Here is a 22986-nt window from a genome sequence, read left to right as displayed (position 1 = left end):
ATTTCCATCTGTTTGGATTTTGAATTTGTCATGGAAGGATGGCTTTTTCCACGCCACTTTCAAACCATGGTCCTCCCAGTCGGTCCAGGCCCGACGCTTCGCACTGCCTGATCCTGGTTGGTCTGTGTATGGATGGGTTTTCTGTAAACCTCAATAATGAGGCTTCCATCCTTCTCTGCCCTCACCATTATGATTGGCATTTTTAAATAATTGTTCCAATTATAATTGACCTCGATGGGGAAGTTTTAGTTTTGAAAGTTGACCAATTGGCGTGTAGGCCAGCGGCAAGTAATTGTTGTCGACCTCCACTGTACTACTTTGCGTGATATTCTTGGGAGATCATCAAACATCTGTTTTGTATTGCTAATCCACAATTCTGTCACCTTCCCAAGTCCAACCTGCTTCTTTGTGTGTGTCCTGATTTACTGCTCCACATTTGGCTCATTTGAAGACAGCGTTTGATTGATGACGGTATAATGTTTCATGCTCATGTTTTGCTGCTGCCATTACGGTCTCTCCATCAACATTTGCACTTGTTCTAACAAGGAACAAGTTGTTAATTTATCTTTAGCTTTCTCATATCAGAGGCGATTTCAGTTTTTATAAAGTCCTGGGAGGCCCGTAAAAATATGATAAAAGTGTAATGCAACGATCGACATAACAGTTCATCTGAGGTTTTATTTGTTTTTAGAATTGCATGGTGAGTCGGCGCTCACAGGCCCTTCCCTTTAATTAAATTGTAATTTTTGTCAGAAATGGAACAACAAGCCAACTATTAAGGCCTTATTAGTCTTTTGAATCTTTTTTTAAAGGCAGTGTGACTAATAGAAAACACAACAGTGACATTTAACTACCTCATTAACTTATGGCTAATTTATTTACAAGCCGCTAAAAACCCTGCATACATATGATCAACCCGAGCCGCCATTTGGTCTCATTCCATGTAGTCATAACTACAATGCCTTATCATTTATCTCAGTTTCTTCTTGTGCTATTTAGCCCCAACATGCTCTCACGAAGATGTTACTAAGTGTAAATGATCACAATAGGTTTCAAAATATCAATTCGTTCTTTGAGGGAAGCCCAAAAGATTTAACAAGATGTCAACAACCAACAGAGGGCGCAATTAACTCATTCACTGCCATTGACGGCTTTAGACGTCAAAAATTCATTTGAACTATTTCTGTTAGTTTAAATATTTTTCCACTTTTAACAAAAGTATGAAAACCTAGAAAAAAATTGTTATTGTAGATTTAGAACAGATATAAAATTTGTGATTAATCGTGAGTTAACTATTTAAGTAATGTGATTAATTGCAATAAAATTATCGCCTGACGACCTAATTTTTAATAAACTTTTCTTTTTTTTTAAATTATCTTTTTTTTTAAAACTTAATTTTTAATAATCTTTTCTTTTCGTTTTTAAAATAATCTTTTTTTTTTTAAAAAAAGAAAAGATTATTAAAATTAGGGCGTCAGGTGATTACATTTTATTTGTAATTAATCGCATAGTTAACTCATGATTAATCACAAATTTTATATCTGGCCTAAAGGTATAATATTTTTTTTCTTACTCTTGTTAACAAATGTGGGGGAAAAATGTTAAACGAATAGAAATACTGTAGTTCAAATGAATTTTCGCCGTCTATAGTCGTTAATGGCAGTGAATGAGTTAATTAAGGCTAAACTAGGAATAAGCTGTTAAGAAAATGGATGGATGGATGGATAGTTTGCATTCTTACGGCTGACATAGAAATTAGGGATGGATATTCAACTGAATTTTCTTGACTGAGTAATGATCAATTAATTGATTTTTAAAGAATCTTTAAATGAAGCTGCACAATGGCAGTATCGACAAAACACTCATCTAGCCAGAGAAGCTAATGTACCAGTCATTGTTCCTTCTTGGCCGAAGTCCAATACACCGTCTCCATTACAGGTGATTAACCAGGTCCAAACTTTCTTTGGTATTTAGGCCTTATTTGTTCTGAACTTAGTATTGTACAAGTTTAAGATTTTTCTCTTGTACAGTAATTATAATTTGGACAGCATGATGAGAGAGCAGTCACAGTCGTGTTTGGGGTTCGAATCGAGTGTAAAGTTAGCATGTTCTCCTTGCACTTGTCTGGGTTTTTCTCCATTGTTCTGTCTTCCTCCTACTTTCAAAAACATGCATGTTAGGCTCATTAAAACAAGCTCTGCACAACGGATTGATAGATAGATAGATTAAATGTGGGAAAACATGCTTGATTATTATATTCAGTTTTTTTTTCTTTCAGTGTAATCTCCTGCTTCGTTCTCAGCTGTTTTAATTGCCTGCTGTTTGCTTCATACTTGGTCCCTGCGCCCCTGCGCCCGCCCCCTTGGCCCTCTCTCGGTGGTTCGTCTGCAGTTTTTACGACTTGAGCATCTGCTGTACTATATCCACCTCGGATGAAGCCTCCACTAATAGAGAGGAGGTGACCATGAACAGGTGGAGTCTTGCTGTGACAGCAGGGGGCACTCTTCTGCCTTCACAGCCATTTGTTGCTGCCTCTCCCCTGCCAGCATGAGAGTGCTTCCACTATGCAGAATTCAGACTTTTATTCTACGGGTTGGATATGTGTGTGCGCATGTGTCCTTTGATGTACATGAGAAAAGACCAAGAGGACTCGTTAATATGTATGGCCAGCTGTATGGGTGTATGTTCAAGTGTGCGTGTGCGTAGGTGTGTGTTCAAGAGCGTGCTCTTAAGCGCATGCGTCTTGCACCATGATGACACTTAAGGTCGTGTTAAAACAGTTAGTGATGTCAAACGCATGTCGGTTGAATGAGGCATGTCTTCACTCAAAGGGGACATTTTGTTTTCCCAATTTAAAACAATTCCTGGGAGTCTCATTAACATTCTTTCATCAAAATACCCCAAGGATCAAGAATTATATATTCTTGCTGAAATTAGCTGCTTTTGTCCTCTAAGTGAGCGACTAGGCACCCCGCCCCGTGTACGGCAGAGCCAATTGTAAGTATGGATTTTGTTGCCATGGAGATTGGGGTGGAGCTAGAACACCGTGTGGAAAAAAAAACATTAAAGAAAAGTGCCTAAATAAATTTAGGCAATGGTTCATATGCTACATTATGTGCCAATTATTGGAAGCTAACTTTGTTAACTAATGCTAATTTGTGCATTCAATGCAGCTCTGCTTATCCTTTGGCTTTGAGGTAGCAGGGATGTCACACCAGTGTTTGCTGTTGATATTTTGATAATCGTGTTTCTGATTATGTAGTCCATCAGTTACTTGAACGTAGCTCTGGAACCAAGGTGGTCATGTCATGGGTGGAAAGGGGGGTGGGTGTTATGTAAATTAGGCCTAGATTTACTTTGTATTGGGATTTGAGTGCAGAAGGGCTCACAGACACTTTTTCAAAAAAAGGACAAAAGATTTACTTGGTTGTTTAATTTCACACATGATAGACCTGACTATTTGTATACAAGCAATTAAAAAGTCAATATTGCACAATATGCCCCTTTAAAACGTTTGTACAGTTGTAAAAACAAGACAAACGTCTGCACTCTTAAGTGGTTGTTCATGGGGATTCGTGTACGCAGGTTCACATCCACTTCCATTGCCATTTGTAATATGTTAAGCAATTGCCTCTCATGTTAACGGACAAATCTGTCTGCCAAGTTCCATTGAGCGCCAATGTTTTGTTCTTTAAAGCGTCGTGTACATGACGTTTAAGCTCGCGAACGAGGAGAAATCACTTTCTGTCAGTCGCATTGAAATTGGAAACATGCCTAGGTTTGTTTCACGCGGACTATTTGTTACTCTTTATGCAGGCGCTTTAGCCCAATGAATCCTTCAAATTGATTCATGGCCACATTTGGACCTCTGCAAATCTTTATGTTATCACTTGCTGAAAACAGACCTATCTAGTTGATCCTTTTTAAATTGATGTTTTTTTTTGTAAGTGTATCGTTTTCCCCCAGGAAGCTTCCTCAGATGGCCACCATTAACTCACAGTGCACATTGTCAAAGAGTAAATGTCAGTGTTTAAAGCTTAAACTGCAAATGAAATTAAACACAGTGGAAGCCTCTATAATAAAAATAAAAAAACACCCCTAAAGTACAATTTCAACCTAAATATATAAATTGTTGAAAAGCTTTGGGTGAAATTTCGTCAGTATCAACAACACAAATACAAATGTCTCTAGACTTCAGCCTATTTAGCTTCGAAAAGATTAACTCCACAATTGGGCTGTGCTTTTTGTATGATTTTGTGATGTTTGTACCACGGAAACGAAAATATAACTTATCAGGATTCCTCTCTTGGTTGCTCAGTGTAATGTGGCTAATAACAGATGCAAGGAAGTTAGCTAGACCGATACAATAGCTAGCTAGCAGGGGATTACTTTAATTAATTTTTTATCTTAACACATAATATATATATTTTTTTATATCATGTTGACAGTAGTTAACTTATTTTTAAACTTCCATGATCGCTAAGAAACTTTGTTAACTGAAAAGTTGTGGGTTTTTTGGAACACATTTCCCGTGCTTGTTCATGGGAAAGTGTTGAAATTGTGTCCGACCTTGGACGTTCCCTAGCGTCACAAAGTGACCGTTGGTCTGCACGACACTTTAGTGATTACACCTTATTTGTTATGTTTGCCTGTATTGTTGCTCAGGCTTGCTTGTCTGTGTCATTTGTTTAAGAAACTAATTAGCTCGTTGTTATCGGCTTTGTCCTATTTTATGACCTCATTATGCAGAAGGAGCCTTTAAATGCAGTGGGGTCAAGTTGTTTCTTGTCTATTACATTTTGATAGCTTTTGTGAGGAATCAAAATGTTAGATTTCTGTTGTGGACACAAAACAGAATCCATCCATCTTCTATGCCAACTACAATATTCTGCTCTTCTTGTATTCTTTTCAGACTCTTCCAAAGTATTTCCTTATACTTTAGTATTAATAATCCAGACATGCTTGTCGGACTGATCATGTGTAAGAATATGCAAATGTAGGCCTTGCAGCAACAGCATTGTTTGTTTCACTGAGTGACTTTCTGCTACTTCAGTGCCGCTTGCAATGCCAGAAGGAGAGCAGCAATGGGGGGGGGGGGGTTCTCTTGGGGTGCACGGTCAACCTACCGTCACTTCAGTTGCATTCAACTCAACCATTATCCATTAACATTGTCAGTAATGCTTGAAGATGTCGTTAGTCCTTATTGAATTGGTTGCATCTCAAATTTGAGCGATGCAGATTACAGACCCTTTATTCATGGAATACTTTATTTATGGAATACTTGTCCAGCAATTAATTAATTAAATCTTAATTGCATCCTTGCGGGAATTTTATGGATTCATTTGAAATCCCCACGGCTGTAAAATTTGGACACAATCCAAATAAAACTGTGACCTGTGACATGACTCACCTCATTATAAAAGGAAAACGTTTATTGTACTGGCAGATCTGAAAAGATGAGCGATTCTGTAAGTTTAGTAAATAATGGAAATCGTTCAAAAAGTCAGAAGAAAAGTCATCCATTCTGAGGTTGAACTGTTGCCAGTAAATGTCAAATCATTAAGTCTTAATTTGAATGAATCAACGTTTGTGTCAGATAAGAAAACAATCTCCTAACGAACAATGTTAATCAGTTGTACAGACGCTCCCCAACTTACGAACGAGTTACGTTCCGAGCGATCGTTCGTAAGGTGAATTTGTTCGTAAGTTGCTTCAGTGCTATATTTTGTATTATAATTTATGTTTAAAGAGAATACGTACAGTACTGTACTACGTATGTTAGAGAGAGAGAGCGAGAGACACACACAGTATGTACATGTACGTAATAAGATAAATAAAATGAAGTTTAACTTACTTTTGGACGATGTACTCGATGCTTAACGATTTGATGGAGGAGGAAGAGGAGGATTTTATATCATGAGAGGTTCTTCGTCGTCGCTTGAATGGGCTTCAAAAGTTACTTCCTCCTCCGTAACTTCAATGTAGGAAGAAGTTGAGGGTCGCGGAGAAGAAGATGAGGGTTGATGAGTATCTTCCTTGGAGGATTTACTAGAAACTGGCCGAAAGAAGCGATCTAACGACGATTGCACAGTTTTCTTCTTTTTTCATCATAAATGATGCGGTAGCACTGTATGGCATCATTCAATTGATTTGCAACCTTTGTGCAACGTTCAATATTTGGGTCTTGCTGCTCGAAGAGTGCGATGGCTTTATCTATGAGCGACAGGCGTTTCTTCTTCTTCCTCCTCCTCGACACGTTGCTGAGCCTCCAATGCTGGGTGAGCTCTCACAGCGCCAAGCGTCGGTATTAGCGGCGGAAAGAAGCACTACAGTACTTGGAAAAAGGTGCGCAATAAAAAATCTAACTTACAGCATCTCTTTCCGAACATTTTTTGACATGCGCGCATGCGCGCAGACATGATCGTATGTACCGTTGTTCGTAACTCGAATGTTCGTAAATAGGGGAGCGTCTGTATTCTCAAAAACTACGAAACTTCTCTATATTGAATTTCCCTTCTAGCATCTTATGACTGTGTTTTGAGTTGGATCATGTTGTCAGTTGCTATGCAGTTGCTATGTCCCTTGTGATGTATTTGTCTCATCACTCTTTATTTTGCAGTTGCTATGTCCCTTATGCTGATATTGTTTTCAGTTGTTATGGTCCTGTATGAGCTTCCACTCATAGTCTTAGTCTTAGTCTGATTTTGTCATCTCGGCCTTTGTTCTGTCATCTAGAATTGTGCATTGCTCTAGCGCGACACCTTTGTCAGTACGTTGAGGTTCTAGCGGGTCGTTTCTCTGCATCGAGATTTATTAGCCAAGTGTTTTCTTGGAGGTCATCTGCAGCCAGCCCTGCTCACAGTTGTAACTTTATATTTTTGTCTCTGTTTTCTAACTCCCGTGTCTTGTCTGCGTTTGGGTCCTAACTCCGCACCTCACGTGACATCGAGATCAATGATCAATTAAGGATATCTTCAATTTGATAAGTGAGTGTTTTTCCTGGCAATTCATCTTATCCAAATGATTCAACCTCAATGTGTTTGAGTTCGGTTGGCAAATTAAACAGCAAAGACGCGAGACTCCCTAAAAGTGCAAAGAGAATTTCCACAAAGAAGCAACAATTCTGTTTATGTTAAATATTGATTTGTCCTTTCAATTTGACTGCGTATGATGCATGGTTGGCCAAATAATAACGTTGATTAATTGTGATGTAAACATCCGTAATGCATTGTTAGTGTCGATGGTCTCAGTGATTATTCTTATGATTGAGCTTATGAGTGTTTCAATATTGAATTGTGTGTGTGTAGAAATTGTCCTCCCTTGCGCGGATGCTCGGAAATTTATGACTGGCTTAACTTTCTCAGCCAACATTGTTGAACAGATTAAACATGATCAATGGTGTCTGTGTCTCGTTTTCCCACCTAAATACATATCCGTTATGTTCACTTAAATGTGATGAGCTGTGTTTTTTCAGACTGCTTTCACACTATTTGGTCCTAAGACAGCTTTATAGCAAATATCCATCAGGAGAAAATGATGCATCCATTAAGCACGCTGACGGATGACTTTTCATTCAATTATGACGCATGGCTTTTTACAGCAAATTTCCTTGCAGCGAAATGTCAATATCATGGAGAGCATTGCTTTTGGCCGTACACATCCTTCCTGCCTTTTCACTTTCACTTATGTGGCTGCAGCCATTAGGAACGACTGTCCTAAATGAAGTTTATTGAGTAATCTGAGCATGGCCTTGAACAGGATTTTAAAAGCAAAATGTTATGAAGAAGCAGACATATGAGAAGAGGTGGGTAGTAATGAGTTACATTTACTCGGTTACACGGTACCTCTAAGAGTAGTTTTAACACACAATGCTTTTTACATTGTTAGAAGACTATCTTTGTCTTCCGCGTGTTCGTTGTTGTTCGGGTAGAGAGAAGGTTGATTTTCTGAATACAGACTGGAGATCGGTGAACAGGTCCTTCGAAGGATTTATTTTACAGAATATTCTGGACACAAGCAAGTTTACAGACAAATGGCTGCAGTCCTCTCGCATGTGTGTAGTTACAGCGGACTCACAGCATTCTTATACTATCTTGAAAAACCCTCAGAAAACAGCCCCCAGCCCTGAGTTCAATACACATGACGACAGCCGGAAGTAGATAAGACTTTTTACACTTTTACAGCATATCATCCAATACACATTGACTTCAACCCCAGACACTGGCCCATTGATGTGGAAACAGACGAGCCCATTGTGAATGGATCGTGCATGCTTGGGCTAACGTGTCTGCTTGCACTGTTGTTCGAGCTCAAAAAGCTATTTTTTTATTTTGTTTTGTTTTGAAGATGCCAGCACTTGCACATAATTTTATGTTTTTGTCTGTCTGATGACAGTTTTTTTTTTTAATATTTTGAAGTAACGCTACTCTTACTTGAGTACAATTTTTTGGCTACTCTACCCACCTCTGCATATGACATACCAGTGGTATGTACATTTTGACTTATTGTGCTACTATATGTTGGCCAGATTTTCAAAATTGAAAACCAGGACACTATCATTTCACTGAAAATCAAATATACTGTACAATAAATTCTCACCAGGAACTACTTCTAACAAAATTAATCGCTAGTTAATCTGTTGCTTGTTTTTACTTGAGCTAATACTAATTGCTATCTTGGTTGACAGTTCAACAGCACTAAACAAAGCAATGCACTCACCATTATCCAACCTTTTTTTTTTCTTCTTTTTTCCTCTTTTGGCAGCTGTTGGAAGTTGGCAGTGTCATTCACCTTGCGGTCCCACGTTGTATCACTGGAAACATGGCGGCAGAAATGCTTTGTTCACATTCAGAAGTAAGTTCGTAAGTAACTGCAGCATTAGGATATTAGGACTACATTTCCCATGATTCATAGAGACGGTAACATTAAGTAGTTCTAGTTCCGGTATGATGAATACTTGCGACATCTGCCAGTGCAGATGAGAATGAGAAGGCAAAAACGTGAAATGAAATATGAAGGAATTTAACATTTAAATATTTTTTTTTATTGTTTTTTAAGACAAACGTGAGATTGACATAACACGTGGGGGAAACATTTTGATGAGACTTGCATGAAAGTGGGTCAAAACAATGGGGCTGGGGACACAAGGATCAAAAATGTGACTGTGTCTTAATTGTGACTGTCTGGGAAATCTGGTCAACCTATGATAGCAAGCAAGACAAAAACAACTCTAAATTGCGGTTACAGAGAAAAGACCAAATCAACATGAAACACTTCAGAATGAGAATCTCAGAACTGTCAAGCAAGCAAAGGCAGTGTCGAACAGTACTTCATAGCCGTGTAGTCCGCTTGTCGACATGACATTGTACATGTTGCAGGTGATTTGTGGTGCTCTGTACACACCGAGCTCAGCAGATGAATTATTGATCGCGTTTGAGGTATGGAAAGCAACGTTGAGCCCTTATAGCCGCTACATCTCCTCCATCACTTTCTTTTTTTGTTTTTTTGTTTTCTTCTTTTACCAGCGGAACAATTACTTTGGAAAGCCACTCCCGAGTGAGTGACCTGTTATTATTCCCGGAGTAAATTTGGAGTTGATTGGATCCCGGCTGCCAATTAACAGTGTCTTCATAAGGAAGTCTTATCACCGGGATGGAATAAACATGCAGAAGGGAGGCAGGCATAATTGCAACGCACTGCCGAGAGACTTAATCAAACAGCTTTCTGAATTGATATTCACAAAATGTCTTCATAAACATAAGGTAGCAATTGTTTGCAATGAAATATCTAAAGGCAAAAGAAGGAAGAAGAAATAATAAACCAGCTTTGGAAATTTCTAACCTTGTTTTGAGCGAGTGATGTTTACTTTCAGACAGATGATGTCTGAAAGGACACACATGCTGCCTCAAAAAGCTTAAACAGCACGTTCACCTTATTGGAGCTTTAGTGTCGTTTCAAATGTGCATATCACCAGCAACACCTGCGGCCCTAGTGTATGTGTGTGCGTGCGTATGCATGCTTAATAGAAGCTACGCAGCAGTGAAAAGATCAAGCTTATCCTTTGTGACAATCGCATTGAAGTCCTTTTGGAAAAGTGGGTGTTTCAATTTTCTTCTGTGGAGCCCCCACAGCTTCACTCGGCTCACACTTGCCCCCCTGATCAAAGACACACACGCACGCACGCGCGCGCACCCTCTGATAGGCTGCCGGACAAACCATTGACCTTCCCTTTGCAATCTCTTAGCTGGATCAGTAGGCCATTCTTCCATGTAATGTTTACATCTCTGTGGGCCATTTGCTCCACAATAAGGGGTCTGCCTGCTTCCCTTTCGCTCTTCAACCTCCACCGAGCTTGTTTTGACCGCTTTGGCTCATGGCAAGGACATCGGAGCGTTTCTTATTGGTCTTGAAAAAATGGAGGGTTTAGGGGGGGTCACGCTAAAAAACAGACATGTGTGCCGTCAAGGATACATTTCCATTAATGCAGACGTGTATATGGTGCTGTAATGAAGTGGAACAACCAGGGCATAATAATCAATTAATTGATCGTTTCAAGTTTTGTCGCTTGTGTGGAATTGGTTCTTGATTAATATTGTCTTGAAGCAATTGAGGCGAAATGAAGTGTCCCGAGTTGGATTTATGCTACAAGGTTCACGTTACACAATAACCCTTTTTTTTTTTCCTTTGGCACAATCTGTGTCATGGGAACAAAAAAAAAAGAGAAAAGAACAGAATTGGTTAGCCTCAATCAGCATTGGGTCTCTTCCAAATACGGATGTGAATATGCGATATAGGCACGTAAGAGGAATTGGTCTTGAATCCAACCACCACGTGTAAGAAAACCACGAGCTAACTATAGCCATGAAGACGTTCTATCTCGTAGCATAATATTGTACAATACAATTGCTTGGAAATTTATTAATTGTTAATCGTCAATTTTCCCATTTTTTAAAATATATTTTTAAAATAAATTCTAGTTAACCCTGGAGAACCCACGGGGTCAAATTTGGCCCCTATAAATTCTGCTACTCAAGTAACAAAGACCTTTATTTTTTTTTTTACAAATTTAACTTCAAAAGTCCAGAGTGCCACTTCTGACCCCTACATGGGGCCATCTAGTGGAGGAATATTGCACTGATGGCTGGCAACATGCCAATTTTGTTGAGCTGGAAATCAATCCAAACAAAACCATCTTCTCAGCAAACCATAAGATGGTAAAATTGTGTTTTTTTTGTTAATCTATTTCATATCATGTTGTAGAATGCCGAGGAGTATGTTTTATATATATATATTTTGATAAATTAGCAACTCTGAGCTAGTTAAAAAAAAAGGGTTAAAATTGAAAAAACATATATTTTGGTGTTCAGTGAACTTATAGCAGTCATTTAATGTATAATTCATAATTTTCCAAAGAAGAAAAGGGTTCTTGGGTTCTCCAGGTTTAAACTCCTTGAAAAATTGACTTAGAATTTCTAAGTGCATCAACTTTTACTAAGCTTTTTCAAGAAAATATCACTCTCTATATTCTTAGTGAAGGTACCTTTTCCTTGATTCTACTTGTATAACTGTACTTATTTTTATTTATTGTTCTATGCTTTGATTTTTGAGTGTTAGCTACATAAAGAAGAAACAAAGCTGCAATCTTAATTTAGCACCTGTGGCAAGCGCAATTAGGTCATTTTCGCTAATCCGAAACCTCATGTTTATTTGTAAACATTTGAAGACTGCACGCAGTGTCTGATGGTAGCGATCTGCAAATAAAGTGAAGCGCCCGTCCGAAAACATCTCGTCAGTTGATGGCGCCGAGGGATGACTTTAGCTTTTAGGCCTGTTGGAGGATTACTTATGGAATGTGTCTAACGGTTTATGTAGGAGAGCGACTCTCAGTATGGATGTGACAGCAGGCCGTGGGCGGAGTCTATAATGCAGAAAAAAGTGAATGGCGCAATCCCTTTTCGGAGGCTAATCACTCAGTCATGGCGAGTTCAGCCATTAGCAGGCTGCATTCGAACCCAAGTGGCGTGTGTTCAGATGGATGCAGCTGCCATCGATCTGCCACGGCTGGACAGTCACACTAATGAGTTTAACCATAAGCAAGAAAAATGTCTCTTTCCATCTCTCTCCACCCCCCCAAGTCTTATTTTAAGTCAACAACCAGTAGAATCCTTCCCGGATCCCTACCTGTGAACCTTGCAGGGGGTCCTTCGCACACAATAGGAGCCATATTATTGTTGTTAAATTATGTATTTGGATAGAATTGTAAAGCTAACGTCACATTGTATTTTGCTTTTTTGCAGTTTTTCTGCTTTTAGACCACTTAACTACTTAGAATATCTAAAGCATATAATAATATCTTTTAGCAGTTCCGCTTTTTTAGTGCCAATCCGGCAGCCGATGGTTGCGCTAAATATCTTTAGCTAACTTCTTCTAGCTTGGTACAGTTCAACAGCAAGTAAATACACTTACCAGAAACCCAGTATGCTACTTCTTTGCTCACCATTCGGTCCCGGCTGGCTGTGTTGTTGCGCTCTGGGTGACAAGAGACAGGACAGCCCGCAGGAATGTAACGATAACGGCGATATCGTGATATCGCAATATTAAAACTGCCACAATATTGTCGTCGTCATGTCACGATATTAAAAGTAGCACATCTGTTAAAAAATTCTGGTTGATTTCCATTTGTAAGGTTCTAGCACCCTCTGGTGGCTAGTTTTTAGTGCAGTTTGATTTTCATGAGGAATGTTTTGGCCCTTCTATGTTTAAAAACAACGCTATTGGTCAGATGAAGGGGAACATATGCTTGTGAACCAAGTTAATGCTAAATGGACTGCATTTATATAGCGCTTTAACTACTATTAAGCCTCACATTCACACACACACACACACACGCACGCACACACACGCACACACACACACACACACACACACACACACACACACTAATACACTAGTGGTCAACTGCTGCCAAGCAAGGTCGTCTGGGAACAAATCTGGGTTCAGTGTCTTGCTCGAGGACACTTCGACATGGTCACCAGGGGTGAGCATCGAACCCACAACCTTACGGATGGGAGACGACCACTCAACCACTGAGCCACGCTGCCCATTAGTTAATATTAATTAATTAATTAATTAATTAACCCCTGAGTTAATGATATGTGGAGGAACTCGCACTGTGCTCGCATTAGCAACTAAGTGGTTCAATATTAGAGATTGTAGCTGGTTTATATGCATTGCTGTTATGTACACAAGCACAATAATGTGCTTTTTTTTTTTTTTAATGAGCTAATTTTTTTTACAATATTGTGACCTTTTTTTTTTAAATATCGCCAACCTCCCCACAATATCGTGATAATTATCATATTGTGAGCTTCTTATAGTGATAATATTGTATCGTAATGTTCGGATATCGTTATATTCCTGGTAGCCCGTACTCAAAGCCGATTGGCTGCTGCGAGGCGAAAAAAGTGTACATTTTTCAACTTGTATATGCGAAAGTGAGGATTTTTGGGCGCGAATGTGCGGATTATGGCCTCGCTGCACCACATTTCAACGCGTCCTCCGCGCACTTTTGCACCGTTCCGCGCGAAATACATTGACTACAATGCAATTGTGCCTCCTGAAACACCTCCCCCGCTGTTGGTGTGAATGTAGCATCAGTCTTGTCTCGGACAGGGCGCACTCGGGATTCGTGATCAAGACCAGTTAAGGCCAGGCCAGTACGACTGTGATCAGTGAGAAACGCAAATTTTCTTTCTAAAATCACATTTATCATGACTTTTTTTGCGAAACAGCAAATTTGCTTAGATTTGAGATTTGGTTCTCAAAAACAAAATTCTGAATTTGTTTTTGTTGCAAATGTAATGGAGAACAAGATGGTAATCTTTTTTTATGATCTTACTTACTTTTTTTTTTTTTTCTGGAGAGCTCAGTATTGTTCATTTGGTAATTTTACCGATTTGACATGTCATCATCATTGCTCTCCTTTTATTTATTTTTTGTATGTGTGTGTGTATGTGCGTGCGAGTGTGCGTGTATTCATTAGTTCAACTAAAACCTATTAAAAAATCCCATACCGTTCACCTAAACCGAACACTTCCAACCAGAGTCGTGAGGCCGTCAGGAGACCAGAGGAAGGACCAAAGAAAGGAAGGACCAAAGAATAGTTACTTTACTTACTTACTTTTTACCTTTTTTTTCAAATTGGCTTCTCTAATGCTAGTAATTTTCTTTGAATAAAACATTCATGTTGTTTTCCAAAGTAGAAGACGCAGCAAACCCATTAGTAGGGCTCGTCTTCCGAGTGGTGAGCCGGTCTGTTATTTTCACTTTTCACCAAACTTTTTCATTTCATTGAATTGAAAAGGGAGAATGGTGTTCTCTGTTTAAACATGGCGTTCTAAATTTAAATGCCCCAAGTCTCCAGCCTCTGGCATAGATATGCTCTTTTTATTAGTCTGCTTGTTCTTTGTGTATGTTTGCGCATCTGTGGCCTCAGCGATGAATAAATGTATAGGCTAAGTCTCATGGGCGCTGCTTTATTGCTTTTGGGTCATTTTGCGGCATCAATATTTTGGGCTGTCTAACTTCGACGCGCTCAGTTCGAGCACGCTTCTCAGATGTCACAATCGAAAGGGATTTCGTTTGCTCAAAATTTTTATTGCTTGCTTATTCGATTAACTTTATTATTACCTTCGCCGAGCGCGCTCTCCGTCAGTTTTGTGTGATTGCTAGAAAAGTTGCAGAGATTGCTTTGTTTGAGACATCTAAGATATCGCAAACAATATCTGCATCAAATATTAATAATAAGACAGAAAAATCCGCTGTTGTAAGCATTTATTACAAGGTGCAGAATCCCAAATCCAGCATAAAGATGGAAGAAAATGCAAGAAGCCAATTGTGTGCCCACCGGACTTCAGGAATTAATGACACCAAGCTGGCGTGGTTATTTGTTGCCACATGTGGAACATTAAAAGTGGTCAAATCATGCAAAAAACAAGCTGCCCTTGTTTACCAATTTACTGCAGTGTTTGTGCTGGTTGAAGAGAATGCAAATGAGCTTTTAATGATTTTGCTTGCAGCCGCTACTTTCCAGGGCTGAAGTGCCACAACATCTTACAGTATGCTAAGGAATTTTTCTCAAATTACTGCACCCCCTAAGCAAACTCGTATGACTGATAGAGGAACTTGGCGCATCTTTAAACAAACACACAATAAGGGAAACATTAGAACTATGCTTGGACTGTATTACGATGAACTAAAATAGTCCACTTGAAAAACATGCTGTGTCATTTAGTTGTAAGCTAACAGTAATAATTGTCTTCAAGCCTCAAGAGTGTAGGAAACTGATGCATACCAATAAACATTCTTGGACCCACTACCACGTTTTTGTTTTTTTAGCATTTGTTGATGTCACAAAGTTGTATTTTATTAAAATTGCCCGTCAATTTCACAAATTGAAAGTAATGAATTACACAAGTGTCAAAACAGGCACCTCGGTATTTCATTCCGCTGGCCGTCATCAGCCATGCTTTTCCTTATTCAACAATCAACCATATTTAATGTTTTTTTTTTTTTTGTAGCTTCAGTTTTCCAATGGTGTGTTGTTTAGGTTGAAGTAAATCTGACTGCTGGTGTCAGATATTTGATTTTAAAAATGCTTTAAAGATCTTTTTCAAATAGGGAGGGAATAGGGGAAAAAAAACATTGTTTTTAATCTTGATATAACATAAGGCGTTTATACTACTTTTTTTTCTTTTCTTTTCTAGAGAGCTCAGTATTGTTCATTCGATAATTTTACCGATTTGACATGTCATCATCATTGCTCTCCTTTTTTTTTTGTATGTGGGTGAGTATGTGTATGTGCGAGTGTGTGTGTATTCATTAGTTCACCTAAAACCTATTAAAAAATCCCGTACCGTTCACCTAAACCGGACACTTCCAGCCAGAGTCGTGAGGCCGTCAGGAGACCCGAGGAAGGACCAAAGTAAAGAAAGGAAAGTGAAATCCAGCACCGACCAGACACCACCCACCAGGCCACCCAACCAGAGTCCTTCACCAACCCCAGAGACATCTAAATTCCAACAAATCAGGGATTCCAACAAATCAGGGATTCCAACAAATCAGGGAGGGGCTGATTTCATTTCCAATGGCAACTTACGCCATTTACGTACAGCATAACAGTTAACCACCATGTTTGTTTGGAAACCTGGGCTCTCCACTATTTCACCGGAGTCTGCAGATGTCAGCGCCAGGTCCAGTCTGTCGGTGTTTCTGGGGTTGGTGAAGGACTCTGGTTGGTGCTGGATTTCACTTTCCTTTCTTTTCTTTGGTCCTTCCTCGGGTCTCCTGACGGTCTCACGACTCTGTGTGTTGTCACTCAAGTGTTCGGTTTAGGTGAACGGTTTGGGATTTTTTAATAGGTTTTAGGTGAACTAACGAATACACACACACTCGCACGCACGCACATACACATACTCACCCACATAATAAAAAAATAAAATAAAAAAAGAGAGCAATGATGATGACATGTCAAATCGGTAAAATTACCGAATGAACAATACTGAGCTCTCCAGAAAAAAAAAAAAAAGGAAACTCTCATTGGCCACCTCGCCCCCTGCTCAGAAGCTTACCGATTTCCGTTTGGTTTAACACTACTCACCTTTATTTTGAACACACCCTACAGCACAGGGCAATTGCTCAAGATCATCTTTAGCAACATCCAATAAACCATTGCTTGATTCTATTGGAAGAGAAGAAAAATGCTCAAATTAGATCCGATTATCTTTAATTGGAGTGAATCTGAGAGTTGCTTTATATGCTTTTTAAACGCATGGTATCATTAACAGTAGTTGGATTGTGAATTGTTAGAAGGAGCTAATGCAAGTGCACCTGATGCCGCTGACAGATTCAACGTGCTATTAATAATGCGGCTTTCTCCAATGACACGTGCGATGCATCTCGCGTTTTAAAGATGGAACTTTAAACACCAAGTGCGAGAAATGAAAGTGCCCACACATGGAAATGATGATGAGGCGTAATGAAGTGAAGACGCTGGCTTGGGGCTATCCGGAGACGAGGGAAGTTTAATTGGGGTTGAATTAGAAGAGGGGGGTTGCCTCCCTCATAAAATTTGTCGGGCTAATAATCATAATGTTTGGCCTGGGGTCAAGGCCAATTTCCATCCCGAGCCTCCAAAGTGAGAGGGACTCTGAGCACTACGCAGTGCCAAGTCAGGCCACGGACAGAGAACATAATTATGGTGCTTAACTTTTAATTATGTGCTTCCATATTGGGTTTTATTGTCCAAACAAGACTCTTTTAAATCCACTGAGAAATGACTCCAGAGGTCATTCTAAGAGCTTTTTTTTTTTTTTTTTTTGCAGCAGCAGCATAGAAGATATTTTTAACCCAAATGTATTGTTTCTTTGCTGTTGTCGGCAATTTTTTTTTTTGCCTTGTGTTTCATGCTGATCAGGGTTTCCTTTTGAAGTTTTGTTTATGCCCCGGGGGTGCGAATAACTCAGTCGTGCTCCCCAAACTGTGCATATATCAACCCAGAGAAAGCAATGAATCAGCTTGTTTGCATTGAAATGAGCACCTTACACTAGCAACAATATTATTAAGACTTTGAAAGAATAGCACATGGTTATAATGTGTATTCTTTAACCAGACTTCCTTCCCACGTTGTCACTTTTCAGGTTGCCGGCTGTGTTTATGACATGTGAATGACACTCGGGATTTAGTCGACAAATCCCGTCGACTCTGCGGTAGTTAGCGCCGGAGACGTGTCACCCGCTGACACTCTCTGATGGAAGCAGAAAAGCATGAAATTGAAAATAAACCATTGGATAAATGGACCTGTCTCCACCCTGAGCAGTGCATAGGTGGCTCCTGCTCCAAAGCGACAAACTTTCAACCTTCACTGTGTTCACAAAATATGAAAAGTGCGAAGAGCATCATTCGAAATCGTCAACAGAATGTCATGACTTAACTGCTTGGTCGATAGGAGACGCAGCGTTTCCATTTGCTGCTTATTGGGATTGTTCGGGGGGGGGGGATCATTTCCACTAAATGTGCGGGGCAAAGCACAACCTGTTTGAGATCAATCATCCATCTTTGTTAGCATTCTTAGTATAAATAAGTTTGATTTCTTAAGTGAATAATCCAAATGAGAAAACAGGCACTTTTATATGAATGTTCTCACTTTGCATCGTTTGGTCTTGGCAGAGGTCAGTTTTAAGTCCTATTTCTGACAATTCTTTGGGTTTTGGCGTTGGTGTCAAGTTCCATCTACACACATGGGCAGTTACTCGTTATCAACTTTTGATGAGATCAGCCCGAATCGATGAATGAGTTCACTTTTGTATTGGCTGAGTATTGAACTAGTAATTCACACACAAGAGATTCGAGATACGAATGACTGGGGATAACTCAAACAACTTTTTCTGGATTCTATCAGTTTTGATGTGAGCATTTTCGAGAATTCTCGAGAGAATTTGGCCCTGCCTGCCATTAGGTGTTGTTACTGAATGGCTCATATTATTCCAGTCAAGAGGTAATTTTACAATCTTTGACAATACAAAGTATGGTGATTATTGCTCATAAGTGATCAAATAAAAAAAATAAAAAATAAAAAATAAATGAAATAGCTGTAATAATATATTATCCATATATTATATTTATAATTTCATTGGCAGCTGATCAGTGTTGTCGTGTCTCTAATTCTACATGAGTGGCAGAAAATTGCATTGTATTGCCTGCACCCCTCCCTTTTTTTATTATTATTATTTTTTCTTCAATACAATCACCCAGTATTTTGTGGTCGTTCTCCTTGTCCATCAAAATCAAAACCCTAAAATAATGCAAGCAAATATGATTTAATGATGAAGTTGAGTGGCGGTAGCTGAGGGAAAACAAATATGGATAAAATCAGTCACAGCTGTGAGCGAATGGCGGATTTGTTTTGGGTGAAGGTCATTTGCACTCTCTTGAAGAGACTGTTAAATGCTTTTTGTGCTAATGAGATGCAAACTAGCCAGCAAGGACAAGCACAGGACACGGTGAACGGAGCAGCAGATAATTTGGCCTGTTCTGGAACAATCTGGACCTCATGAGAGCTGCAATGGAAACAATTCCTCCTTGTTTTAAAATGGGAGACCTTACGTGATTACTGATCAATCCTTTAAGGGTAAAGCTACGATTGGCACTACAGAGTAAAAAAAAAACAAGCTTATATGTCTGCTATTTGGTTGGGGGGGAAGGAAAAAAAAAGCGGCGGTCGATTGGTTATCTGTATTCAAAGCGCCGGGCGACCGATGGTGTGTTCAATTGCGAAAGGTCACGGGGACTCTAATGAGGTGCCTGCTGGGAAAATAACAAGGCCCTTAATGCTTGGCTAGATACCTCTTCATGTGACAGGAGGTCAGCCGGAGCATGATGGAAAAGCTTCAGCCTGCCGTTGGTGACACGCCGGCCAATCACATTCATTTCTTGTCAGCACGTCCCACAGACAAAAGTATTTTTAGCTACCGTAAAACGATCATCCCAACATAATGTTCACAAGGCTCATGTCCTTCTTCATCATCATCATCATCATTCTGATGACCTCACGTCACATTTGTACTTCATGACAGATACAGCTGACAAAATGGCAATAATAAAATGTTTTCATTAGTTGTTGAAGGTATGCCAACACTTAAAATCCAATTATGGCGAGGTTAAAATCTCACTAGCTTTAGTGCATTTATTTAAAGGGTGATGTGAGGCATTTACGACCCTCGACCATCAAAATGAAACAAACGAATGAGGTGATTGTCCATCAAGAGCGCGCTCTTTCCCAATTGGCTCCATTTGAGGAGGTTGATGCAGCGAGATGGCGAGCGGGGTGAAAATATGCCCCCCACTCGTGCAGCAGCTGGGCTCATTGATAAACGACGGGGCAACTCCATCATTTAGAGCGCACCAACTTGAGCTTTTAATGAACTCATTACCAGCGCACTTCGTCTATCACGCCTTCAAGCGTAAATGTACTCATTTAGCCGACACAGGATGGGACTCACAATATCCAAGCCGCTGTTCCGATGACGTATTTTCATCCTTTATTTCCGGCACAAACAGTAAATACTCTGTGTGAGGAACACCTTTTGGATCAATGCCACTCATGCAACAGTAGTAGCTCGATTGCCTCATTTAATCACGAGGTGCGTCGTCCGTCCACTTGGATAAATACCACACCTCAAATAAACGTCTTCAGGCTTATTGTGTTGCTATTATTATGGGACTGCTGAAAGCAGCACATATTACTCTCCACCCTAGAAAATCCCCAGATTTTTCCGCAAAAATGCGGCCCGTACCGTAGATCGTACCGGGACAAATGAGGTATCAAACGATGCGGCTCGATCTGACTCGGTGCGGCATTACTTTTCTAGGAATTCCGAGTTACCATGGCGACGCAATTCCCAAAAAACTCCCATAAGAAATGAATGTAGAAAGGGGGGAAAAATTACAGATCAAGCACCTTTTTCCAAGACACGCTGCGCGCGCATACGTTATCCGACCGATATGAATTTTAGCTCATTTTGTAGCAATTTTTCCCATCTTTAGCTCAGTGTCGAAATTTATTTTAAGGAATGAAAGCTCTCCCCCCTGTGCGGGTTCAAAGACAGTGAGTGAAATAGCCTTCTATTACACTTTGTGGAGCAATTCGGCTTTGAGTGGCGGGAACCAAAAAAATATATTTCCAAAAGTCAAAAGTTTCACTTCAACTCGTCACCATGCCCACAATCTTTGCTCACTAGACATCAAATTCTCACATTTTGTAGTGACAAGTCTCTTCTTTTAGACAAACTAACTTTTATTTGGCTAAGGTGTCATTTAGTACCTTTATTTTCACTTTAAGCGAGGAGAAGTCGGACTAACTCGCCTATCTTTTCCATGTTAAATTCGCCTCCTTTTTCCTCTTCATTTTGGATAAATCATAATCATCATTTGGTCATTTTTCATCCGATTAAAAAAGTGAGAACATGCTCACGTTCCCCAAACCCTTGCCGTTCTAATGAGCCATTTCTTGAATCTGCATCTTGAACCGTTAAGTCGTGAGAGGCTTTTGTTCGAGGTATGCGTCTCTCATACAATATCAATGGAATGTGGGTGCGTGACGTTTCCAAGTCAAATGTGTGTGCGTGAAAAGTGCATTTTTCTTAAAGGGACAGTGAGATACTTTTAGTTGATGTTGATTATGGTTAACTTCCACATTTCTTGACCGATTCCAGTCGTTTAAATTTTAAACTGTTCAGCTCATTTACAAGAGTCAGCAGTCCCATTCAAAATTTCCGCGGGAATTTTTCTAGTTATCTTTGCTATGACCATTATGTGGCAGATATTTTTGTTTGCGTGTGAAAATATGCCTTAAGCTATTATTTTAAGAGAGTGGCAATAAAGTTGAATTTGAAAGACAAAGCGCTGCTATATGCAGCATGATGTGTTCCATGCTATATTATTATACATATTTCATTAAAATAAAAATACACATGTGGCAGTGAGTGTAATTTGTTGTAAAATGTTATCTATTAACTAAAGCCCGTGCCCCACTGAACGTTGGCTACGTTAGTGAACATTGATTTCACATCTGGGTTCGTTCAAGGTTGCAACGTTTCCTAAACCTTCACTAAACAGTCTTAAGGGTTCTCCAAATAACTTCCTCGTCGCGAGTAAATTTTCAATATGTTAAAAATTTCCTTGCGACAAGAAGAACTGTTAAGTGATGAACATTTAGGAAATGTTGCAACCTTGAAGGAACCCAGAGAAACCCGGATGTGAAATCAACATTCGTTAGCGTCGCAAACGTTCACCTCTGGGAACCTTGAATCAATCATTGTGTGCATTTGCCCTTCATTTGCCCTTCAGTGGGAACTGGATCTACTTTTTTAAAATTATTATTATTATTATTAATAATAATAATACATTTGATTTGTAACAAACTTTACATCTACCAGAAGATCTCAAAGTGCTACAATAATAAAAAATGTTAAAAGAAGAAAATTGATCAAAAGTCACTGAGACAGTTAAAACAAGTTTATAAATTAAAATGTCTTTTAAAAAGAAAGGTTTTAAGTCCATTTTTTAAAACTATCAGTTGTCTGGGGAGCCCTGAGGTTGTCCGGAAGGGCATTCCACAGGCGTGGAGCAGCACAACAGAAGTCCCCCAAATTGGAAAACAAGTAAATATAGCATATATTGTTTGGATGTAAATAGCTGCCAAAGTTAAAGAGCTAATTCATTGATTAATCCCCAAAAATTATTGCATTAATCATGTATTAACGCAGATTACTCACACTATTAATTTTGAGCGCAGATGATCCTTTAGCTGACAGTGGATGGTTACGTTAAAGGTAGCACAGGTTGTGTTTGAGCAATAAAATGCATGCATTAAAGAAAAACATTTAATAAATGTTTGCGTATGACATTCACAATATTTGTTCATTTGGGGTAATTTTTTCCCCCCCATTTTAAATTATGCAAGTAATTAACTGATTAGAAAAAAAGGATGATTTAAGCAATTAATTAATTATGATGATGAAAATTCTAAGATGTGATTAATCTGATTTCAAAAATGTAATCATTTGACAGCTCAACTAGAAAGCCTCCGTGAAATGATCCATCATCGTTTTTTTTTTCTTTTAAATTTTATGTATCAAAACTACTAGTGGTGTCAATACTTAGCGGTATCGGTGCCTACCCAAGAATTGAGTACGGATACTGGCATTGATCTAAAAAAAAAAAAAAGTGGTTTTGAACATTCCAAGCTACAAAAATGCACCCTTTTTGTTGGACAGCGAGTGTTTGTAAAAGCCTTCCTCTTTTTTTCTTTTTTTTTCTGGAGAGCTCAGTATTGTTCATTCGGTAATTTTACCGATTTGACATGTCATCATCATTGCTCTTTTTTTTTTTTTTTGTATGTGGGTGAGTATGTGTATGTGCGTGTGTAAA

The 22986-nt window shown here is 39.2% G+C and overlaps 1 long non-coding RNA gene across 2 annotated transcripts in view; it reads left to right on the top strand.

Moving 5' to 3' along the window:
• The window catches only part of LOC144035980 (uncharacterized), a 178614-nt gene that overhangs the window by 104368 nt on the left and 51260 nt on the right, over positions 1 to 22986 (top strand). For both annotated transcript variants that reach the window (XR_013288549.1, XR_013288548.1), the window contains exon 3: positions 8764 to 8853. This is a non-coding gene — a long non-coding RNA (uncharacterized LOC144035980). The remainder of the gene's footprint in view (positions 1 to 8763; positions 8854 to 22986) is intronic.

This window comes from Vanacampus margaritifer, chromosome 16 (genome assembly GCF_051991255.1).
Source record: "Vanacampus margaritifer isolate UIUO_Vmar chromosome 16, RoL_Vmar_1.0, whole genome shotgun sequence".
Classification (NCBI taxonomy): Eukaryota; Metazoa; Chordata; class Actinopteri; order Syngnathiformes; family Syngnathidae; genus Vanacampus; species Vanacampus margaritifer.
The sequence above is the reverse complement of the archived record's forward strand: the minus strand, read 5'-3'. Positions and strand labels throughout refer to the sequence as shown.